At 41.7% G+C, this 10,665-nt stretch overlaps 1 pseudogene; it reads right to left on the minus strand.

The window, feature by feature from the left end:
• Positions 1-6,921: 6,921 nt before the first annotated feature.
• LOC106824679 (probable inactive 1-aminocyclopropane-1-carboxylate synthase-like protein 2 pseudogene) lies at positions 6,922-8,558 on the minus strand (annotated as a pseudogene).
• Positions 8,559-10,665: the final 2,107 nt, after the last annotated feature.

Consider the following 10,665-nt stretch of genomic DNA (forward strand, 5'->3'; position numbering starts at 1 on the left):
TTCTGGCTCAGGCGATCAGGATTCTTGGACGAGATTTGAATGAGACCCTGAAGATTCTGCCAACATTAATAGTCAGAGATTGCCAAGAAGAGGGAAAACATTCTAATATCAGGGCCATGAAAAGTAACTTGGAGTCTGAGGAACAGATAGTTGGGCTGATGTGAAGAATTCATGGAAGGGGGCTCTGAGAGAGAAAGTTCAAAAAGGTCAAAGAAAATAGCCAGTGGGGAGTCTTGGTTGCCTAATCAAGCAGTTTGAATTTTATTCACTGAAATATGAAGAAACAAGTTTGAACAGGTTTGGGTACTCTAATGACCTAGCCATTTTGTATCCTCTCTGACCTTATCTCCTGCCAATCATCACCAGGCTTGCTCTGCTCCAGCCATGCTGACTTTCTTGCTGTTTGTCAAATACATCAAGATTATTCCTGCCTCAGGGCCTTTGCACTTGCTGCTTAGTACATTATTACTGACATGCTTTTCCCCCAGACCTTTGCTTAGTTGAGTCCCTCACTTCATTGCTGTGACTGCTCAGCATTTTCCTCAAATAGAGATAGATCGAAAATAGCACTTCCCACACCATCATTTTATACTTGGCTTTGGTTTTCTTCATAGCTTTACTTAACATATATCTTTCTCACACAGGGGCACATACATTTTTTTGTCATTTATTTATCACCTGTTTCCACTACAAGAAGGTGAAAAATAAACTTCATGCAGCATGGGCAGCACAACTCTATCATGTCTACTCCAGAGTCTAGGACATGAGTAGAACAAAAGAAATACTCAATAAGTATTTATCAAATAAATTAATAACATCTTTAATTAAAAAATAATCAAAGAAGAATTCTAGGGAGATTGGCATACAATATTGGAATCTATGACAATAATCTAGACAAGAGGTAATAGATTGACCTAGAATGATCACCATGGAGATAAAGAGAAAAAAAGAAATGGATTAAATGCTTGAGTTGCCTCCGTGGGCTCATAATCCTTATCTGTAAAACAAGGATTGTTGGACAAGAATTATGATCTCTCATACCTTTCCAAAGTGTGACTACAAAATACAAGAGTCTAAGCATCATCAGGAAATATTGATGTCAGAACTGAGGGAGAAGAAAAAGTTAAAGATGCCTCAGAATTCCACCAGGGTGGTTTGGAAAATGTTGATGTTGTCCACAGCTAGGGGGCAGAAAGAGGAAGAGGAGCCGGAAAAAAGCCAGGGAAATAATGGAGAAGGTTCATAGAGGGGGAGGTAGAGAAACCATAGTGTGGACCATTTATAAGAAAAAGGAGCCATTTCAAGAAGAGAGAAAGATGGTGAATAGAGCCACATTAGGGAGGATGAAGCCTGAGAAGGTGCCAGAGAAGATTCCCTTTAAGATCCTGGATGCCTTTGGAAAGAGAGATTTCATTAGGGTCAGTGGAAAAGCAAATGCCAGATCATGGAAGAAGTGAAGGCAGTGCCACCCAGGCTTACTCTGGAAAGTGAACGAGCCCAACACACAAGGAGGGAAAGCCGGTAAAGAGAATTCCCAGCTGCTGTGTGTTGTGCTTTGGCTTTCCTTTTCTTATTATTTCCATTTTCTTTAAGGAAGGAATTTGCATGTCTGAGGTGAGAAGGAAGAAACCATTTGAGAGATATAGACCCCAAATTCTTGATATTAGAAAACATAGTTGTCTTCTAAGAAGTTGCTTCAATCAGAGAAATGGATCCCAAATTTTCCCAGCTTTGAAAATCCACCTCATCCTGCACTCCTTCTGTTTCCTCAAAGCTTGCCTCCTTTTGGCTTATTGTCCATGCCTTAGAAGCCATCTCAGAATTAAAGCCTTCACCAGAATGATTGCAGTATTTTAACTGCCCGTGACTTCTGTTCTTGCCCATCTCTAGTGCATTTTCTAGAAAACAGCCAGAGATCTTTTTAAATCTTTCATTGACTCACATCATATCAACTGCTCAGAAACCAGCTGTGGTTTCCCACTCATCAGTAAGATACAAGAGACTGCAGCCAGCTACCTGTCTGACCTCAGCTCTCTCTCTAACAGATCTTGTTCCGTTCTACCCCACTCTTGTGTCTCCTACTTGCTATCCTCCCATTCTTAAAGCTCTAGCAACACTGTTCTATTTGCTGCATAAAAAATTACCGCAAATTTAGAGGCTTCAAACCACACGCACATACATTACCTCAAACTGTCCGTGGGCCGGGACTCCAAGCATGCCTTAGCTGCACCCCCTGCTCTAAGGTCTCACCAGGCTGCAGTCAAGAGGGCAGCTGGGCTGCATTTTCATCTACAGGATCAATTGGGAAAGAATCAAGTTCCAATTTCACTCCTGTTGTTGGCAGTATTTATTTCCTTGCATCAAAGCAAGGTCCCTGTTTTCTTGCTGGCTTTGCCTACAATCGCTCTCGGTTCCTAGAGGCCACCTCCACTTCCTGGCCACGTGGCCCTCTCCAGAGGCCGTCTCACAATGTGCCAGTTGCTTCTTCAAGGACAGCAATGGAGAGAGAAACTCTCTCCTCAGAGAGGGCCCAGTCCCTCTGTTATGAGGTTTCATCTAATCACGTCAGGCCCACTCAGAATAATCTCACTTTGCTTAACTCAGATTAACTGCCTTGGTACTTTCATCACATCTGGAAAAGTCTCTTCACCTCTGCCACTTCCCTTGACTGGAAGTAAGCCATTGGTCTCCACTCAATGGGAGGAGATGATACAGGGCACAAACATCAGCGAGGGGGCTATGGGGCCATCATCGCCTGCTGCCTACCACAGCCTTTAATACAAAAATATCTTTTCTACATCAGGCTTTGCCTACATTGTTGCCTCAATCTCTTAGCCTTTTCCTTTCCCACTTCACCTGGGTAATTCCTAAACACCTTTCAGAACTCAGATTACATATTACTTCTTCCCATTCTCCTTTCCTGACTATCCCAAAAAGAGGACATTCTATTATTTTTTTCTCATAGCATATTTTAAAAGCTTTATTGAGATATAATTCACACATTGCACAATTCACCTATTTAAAGCATACAATTACACAGATTTTAGCATATTCACAGAGTTGTGCAAACTTTACCATAATCTACTTGTAGAACGTTTCATCAGCCCCAAAAGAAATCCTGTACCCATCAGCAGTCATCCCCCATCCCTCAGCCCTAGTCAAATACTAATCGACTTTCTGTCTCTATATATTTGCCTATTCTAGAGACTTCATACAAGTAGAATCACACAGTATGTGGTCTATTGTGACTCGCTTCTTTTATTTAGCATATTGTTTTAAAGGCTCGTCCATGTTGTAGCATGTGTCAATGCTTTGTTTCTATTTACTGCTAAATAACATTCAATTGCATACCTAGACCACCTTTTGTTTATCCATTCATCAGCTGTAGACTTTTGGGTTGTTTCCAGGTTGAGGTTATTAGGAATAATGCTGCTGTGAACATTCATTCACAAGTTTATACGTGGACATACTTTCAGTTCTCTTGGGAATATCCCCAGGAGGGGAATTACTGAGTCACGCAGTCATTCTATGTTTAACATTTTGAGAAACTGCCAAACTACTTCCAAAGTGTCTGCAACATGTCACACGGCCACCAGCCATGGATGAGGTTTCAATTTCTCCACTTCCTTGTCAGCACTTGTTACCGTCCATCTTTTCTTTTTTAGGCTTTACAGCAGAATTTTACCAAAAGCTTAAATTTAGAAAAAAATCAATTTGACACAAACTTTCAGAAAATTGAGGAACACTTCCCAAAACATTTATGAAGCCAGTATTACGCTGAAACCAAACCCAACAATGGTTTACAAAAAAAGAAAACTGGGGCCAGGCTGGTGTTGCAGCAGTTAAGTTCGCATGTTCTGCTTCGGTGGCCGGGGGTTCACCGGTTTGGATCCCGGGTACGAACATGGCACGGCTTGGCAAGCTGTACCATATATATGTGGTAGGCGTCCCACATATAAAGTAGAGGAAGATGGGCATGGATGTTAGCTCAGGGTCAGGCTTCCTCAGCAAAAAGAGGAGGATTGGCAGCAGTTAGCTCAGGGCAAATCTTCTTCAAAAAAATAAAATAAAATAAATAATTAATTTAAAAAAGAGAAAATTATAGAGCAATATCTCTCATGAAAATAGATGCAAAATTCTTAATAAAATATCATATCAAATCTAGCAATATATGAAAAGATGATGCATCATGAATAAATGGGGTTTATTGCAGGAATATGACATTGGTTTAACATTTTTATGAAAACCAATGTAATTGACCATGTTAATAATTAAAATAGAAAAATGATATCATCTCTAGAGATGCAGATAAAAACATCTGACAAAATTGAACCCCCATTCATGGTAAAACTCTCAGCAAACTAGGAATAGAAGGAAACTCTTCTATCTAGTCAAGGACAGTATGAAAAGTACTTACAATAATATTATACTAATGAGTGAGAGACTGAACTCAATCCTGCTGAGATTGAGAACAAGGCAAGAATGCCCTCTATCACCACTGTTATTCAACATTGTACTGGAGGTTCTAGGCAGTGCAATCGGAAAAGAAAAATGAATAAGAGACATAAATATTGAAAAGGAGTAAGAAAAAGCATGTTTCTTCACAGGCAACATGATTATGTACATTGAAAATTCAAAGAAAGTCCCCCTGCCCCAAACTACTAGAGCTAATAAGTGAATTTAGCAAGGTGACAAGATACTATTAGGAGATGATTCTTCCTGGATCTCTCATGCTCTGCCTGTCTTGCAAACAGGGGCACTGACTGTCTTTTTTCTAGGCTATCATTTCAAGGAGATACATATATATATATACATAGAGAGAGAGAGAGAGAACAGCCTTGGATGATAATGATAGTTTCTCCTGCCAGAGCATAGGGTAGGTTTGTTTACTACTCAGTAGAATAAAGAAAATGCCTCCCTCAGGTCAAAGTTGAGGCAGCTTATTGCACATTATAAAAAATTGGGTTCCTTAAATTTGAGTTTCCTCTCCTACAACACACTCCTCTGCATGTGCAGATATCACTTGGTCTTCACTTTGCCCCGTAGGAATCTGGGCTTGGGGAACCAAAGCAAAAGTGATACACTGATTACTGCTATTGCAGTGAGTAATAAGCTGTCCTTTGTCTCTGACCCAGGATTCTCATGCCTTCTGCCAGCATCCTTGAAACATGTTAGTTTGCAAGTAGGATAAAATCTAAGAGCCTTCAATGTTCTTGATTGACACAAGATACAATATGCAAGCATCAGTTGTTTCAGTATATGGCGACAGTTACAAAATAAATAATACATTTAAAATAACATGATACATAACATATATTTAACATAAAACATATGTTTAAAATAACATAATACAGTGATAAATTTAACAAAATGTGTGTAAGACCTGGGAACAGCCTGGTGGTGCAGCAGTTAAGTTCACATGCTCTGCTTCACCAGTTTGGATCCCAGGCACCCTTATCACGCCATGCTGTGGCAGGCATCCCACATATAAAGTAGAGGAAGATGGGCACAGATATTAGCTCTGGGCCAATCTTCCTCAGCAAAAAGAGAAGGATTGGCAGCAGATGTTAGCTCAGGGCTAATCTTCCTCAAAAAAAAAAAAAATGTGTAAGACCTTTACACTGAAAACTATAACAACTATGGAAACTATAAAAACTTTTTTTTATGAAAAAGCATAAAAACTATAGAAGAGAAAATAAAGACCTAAATCAATGGAGGGAGATTCCATCCTTAAAGCTAGGAAAATATTAATTCTCTCCACTCTACCATTCGAACCTTGAGTATAACAGAAGACAGAAGCAGCCTATCACTTCCATGGAAGGCACCATCCCTTCCATCCCAGGGATGGTGCCCTGATCAGACTGTCTACTAGCTCCCATTACAGAGATGCCAAGAGCATCTCTGGTCCCAGGAGCTCCCTCATCCTTTCAGTGAATTCCCTTTCTGTTTCTATTAGCGATAGTTGACTTCTAAAAAACCTTGTCGGGTATCAAAAACCTCGAAGAATCAGAATTTGTCGGTATGCTACTTTTTTTTAATCTTTTTTAAAGGGAAAATTATCATTGAAGAACAAGAATCCCCACACCTAGACCTAAGAGAGGGAGGATGGTCACAAACTCAACTGACTGACCAAACCCACTAGCTGGTGCTGAAAGCCCGTTCATCATCTACAAAATAGTGGTAGTCTCTGCTCTTCCCATTTCACAGCATCAGCGCTCAGACTAAAGCTCAGAAATGCAAGAGCTTTCCAGAAAAACTCAGAGGTGGTGTGATTTGAACAACTAAAAACACCTGAGACGAAAATGGAAGACTTCAGGTTTGTCATTAGAGATTCATTTTAAAAGCCTTTGAAAAGGTGCGCATGGAAAGAACTCATATTTGGAAGCAGCACTATCATAAATTATACCCACCCTGCCACTCAGCCCCTGCTGGGGAAGGTGGGTGTGATCTTGTCAGGATCCTATGAGACATTGCATCCAATGCCTAGAAAGTGCCCATCAGTTAAGAATCACCTGTTTCATGCCTTTCTGGCCTGCCCCAGACAATGCTCTTCACATGCAACCTGCCCTCGAATTTTAAAAAGGGACAAAAAATCACCTAGCTACCAAAAGTGATTACGAAAAATGTGAACTAGAAATAGAACAGGCCTGGAATTTAAGAGAATATGGAATTTACTGGATATCAAATACAAAAATAAACTCAACTAAATAGTGACCCAGAGAGCTCCCTTATTCCTTTAGGCTTCCCCACACCAAGCCCCATAAAAACATTCACACGTACACAATGGCTAGCAAAGACTAAAAAGATGCACAGCTTCCAAAAATGACAGATGCTCAGCTTACGGAGGTGGATGACTGGGTCAGATGAGCCCATTCCTAGAGGAGTCCACTGTTTGTTCAGTCATAGCACCAGTTCACTACCTCAGCCTTCTGGGCCAGAGGCCGATATCAGGCCCTCCCTGAGCAGGTGATGGGCTGGAGTCACTGTTGAGAGGCAGACAGTATACTCCCTCTGCATATCCTCCAGTTTCTTCACCATCAAATCCTGCTTCTCCTCCACTAGCACCTGATAGACCTGGGCATGGTGTGTTTTAGCCGGAGGGGCTTATCTACAAAGATGGGTGGTGGAACCAGCCAGGCTCCTTACATTTATAGGTCTTACCATGAGACAGCACCAGCTTGTTGTCCAGGAATCAGCAATGGGAAAGCAGCTCCTTCTCAAATGTGCATGAGTCCAGGTACTTTTTCAAGTTAATCCAGACACTGAGGCCAGAGACACGATTGAGAAAGGGGATCTCCAAAGCTTCGACTTGTTAATGATGTACCTGTGAGCTGCCTGCAGCTGGGAGCGATTAGTGGTCAGATGCACTTCGTCAATCCATTCTCTGTCCAGGAACAGCAACACAGTTCAAGCTGGGTGATGCCAGACATTCTGCGGAGGTGGCCAAAGGAGCTCACGGCAGAGACCATCGCCTTATTGTGGGTATACAGAGTGCCAAAGCAGAAGCTAGAGATGCAAAATCCTTACTGGTACACCAGATCACGTGGGTCCTGTTGGGGTCAGTAAACTTTCAGCTCAGAACTCTGTGGAATACGACAGATTCATCCAACATAGATAACACATACCTCTCATCTATAATCACATGTAGGTTATACCTCTTGGCAAATTCCAGGTATTCCTTCAATGAGTCTTGGAAGTAGATGTCACCCGGAGGATTCTGAGAGTGAATTAGCCTGAGGTCCCCTACCTTTTTCCCCTTAAGCCCAGCCTTCGGCAGGGCTTGCTTCAACTTGCCCACAGCAAGCTGGAAAGCACAGATGTTCGGATCAGTGATCTCACTGTCCAGGTAGACAAGAATCAGCTCAACTTTCGCATGCAGGAGGGATCTAACGACAAAGCCACCATGAAAGGGGATGGGAATCAGGAAGGCCTCACCTGGATCACACAGAACCATGGCCAGCACAGAGAAGACAGAGCAGCGGCCATTTAGAACAACCGAGTTTTCTGGATCGAGATAAGCAGGAGCCTTGCAGCAAGAGGTCAGGAACTGAGACGCTTCTTCCTGCAGGAACAGTTGCCCTCTCTAATCGGGATCTTACAGTGGGATCTCCTCAATGCGGTTCATGTCACTCTGACTCAACCGGAAGTCACCAGATCAATGCAGAGCGTATTCTCACTGGAACCAAGGTTAATGAAGCCAAGGTGTTCTTGTCCTCGTGGTATTTGCCTCCTTGGTAGGTAATGTAGTCCTGAAAGCTGGAGTGGTGTAAGGGAGAGATATCAATCCCATGATTGGACAGGTCACAGCTGACAAATGCAGCTTCAAAATCACTCAGTTGGTGAACAAGCTGCCTAGGCTGCCTGCATGACTGAGCCCACTGCCCACCACTGACATCACCCTTAGAGTCTAGGGAAGGACAAGATAGTTGGATCCCCAGGCCACCTGTGGTCCCAGACTGTAGCAGATTGACCATCTGGCACATTAGGTGGTCCAAGAGGGCTTCCTGCTCTTGAGTGGCCTGGTTCTGACTCTCCTCTTCCAGCACCAGGTCATGCATCCATAGAGGATGCACTCCTCTATGATCTGCTGCAAGTGCAGCATCATCTCCATCAGCTGGATATGAATGCTCTGGTTTCTGAGGCCCTGGTGCCTCATCCAGACTTAGGGCATGCAGACAGTATCTGATCAGTGAATCATACTCTGGGTATTTGTATTGGCATCAGCAGGCTGGCTGGAAATTTTGACTCTGTTTCCGTTCGTCTCTCTCGGATCTGAAATCCTATGTCCAATGAAATCATACTTGACCATCAGGACTCGGAGACCTTCCACCACCCTGCTCCTCTCACTAAGCTTGCTTACTCATTTTTTTATTATAGTTATCCTAGTGAGTGTGAAGTGGTATCTCATTGTAGTTTGTTTGTTTGTTTTCAGGTTCTTTTGAGGAAGATTATCCCTGAGCTAACATCCGACCCATCTTCCTCTACTTTATATGTGGGACCCCTGCCACAGCATGGCTTGACAAGTGGTGCATAGGTCCTCACCAGGGGTCTGAACTGGCGAACCCTGGGCCACCAAAGAGGAACATGAAAATTTAACTGCTGCACCACTGGGCCAGCCCCTCATTGTAGTTTTGATTGGTATTTCCCTACTGACTAATGACGTTGAGCATCTTTTCATGCATCCAGCAGCCATTTGCATGTCTTCTTAGGATAAAGGTCTATTCAAATTCTTTGCCTACTTTTTAGTTGGGCTTTTTGTCCTTATGTTACTGAATTGTCAGAGTTCTTTATACATTCTAGATACAAATCTCTTATTAGACATATGATTTGCAAATATCTTCTTGCATTCTTCTTTCATTTTCTTGATGATATCACTTGAGGTACAAAAATTTTTAATTTTGATGAAGTCCAATTTATCTATTTTTTTCTTTTATCTCTTGTGCTTTCGGTGTGATATCAAAGAAACTATTGTCTAACTCAAGATCACTAAGGTTTACTCCTATGTTATCTTCTAAGAATGTTCTAGATGTAGCTCTTACATTTAAGTCTGTGATTCATTTTGAGTTCATTTTTGTGTATAGTATGAGGTGGAGGTCCAATTTCATTCTTTTGCATGTGGATATTCCGTTATCCTAGTGCCATTTGTTTAAAAAGACTATCCTTTCTCCCATTGAATTGTCTTAGCAACTTTGTTGAAAATAAATTTGCCATTAATGTAAGAGTTTGTTTCTGGACTTTGAATTCTATTACATTGATCTGTATGTCTGTCCTTATACCAGTACCACACTGTCTTGATTACTGTAGCTTTGTAATAAGTTTTAAAACCAGAAGTATGAGTCCTTCAACTTTGTTCTTGTTTTTCAAGATTGTTTTTGCCGTTCTCAGTCCATATCCATGGAGAACACATCCTCCCAGCTTGCATGGTTCCAGACTGGAATGTCTTTTTTTAGCACTTCCTCAAATACCAGATCATTCATCCCCATTGTTTGGAAACATGTTGCATGCCTACTCAAATTATCACTGACGGTAATCAGCAGCGAGCACACACAGCAGCTGGAAACCGAGGACAGGATGGAAAACAGGGGCTATTAAGAAAAAATGACAGATTTAAGTCACCAGAAAGTCTTTGAATAGGATGTTATGGGAACAAAGTCACAGTGGAAAATTAGATGATAAATCTTATTTCCTAAAACAGTTCCCTTGCGTTTTTCTTTTCCTCGCATGGACTGGGTAGATTGTGTTGACTAAATTAGTTCATTTTCTCAGATTCCTTCAAAATGAAAGAAAGCTGTGCTGTTTCTCATGTTCTTATTGCAGACCCTGTCTTGTGGACTTTTGTGGCTAGTGTTCACGAGATTTTTCATACCCATTAGAGATTAAGAACTTCATGCTTTAATTATGCTCAAAGGAAAAAAAATTTATCATTGGGTGTTGCACCTATATTCAGAGAGTTACAGTAAAGTTACCCATATATGAGGATTTTTGAGATCATATGCCCATGTGTCGACTCTTTATGTAGTGACACCAGACCCTGTCAGCTGGCCAGAGAAAGGTATTGCTCTCATTTTACAGAAGCAGAAACTGAAGTTCCAAGAGACACATTGACTTGCTTAGATAGTTGAGCGTGGCAGAGATAGAGCCAGTATCAAAGTGCAGTTCATCAGC

Source organism: Equus asinus, chromosome 10, assembly GCF_041296235.1.
Source record: "Equus asinus isolate D_3611 breed Donkey chromosome 10, EquAss-T2T_v2, whole genome shotgun sequence".
Classification (NCBI taxonomy): Eukaryota; Metazoa; Chordata; class Mammalia; order Perissodactyla; family Equidae; genus Equus; species Equus asinus.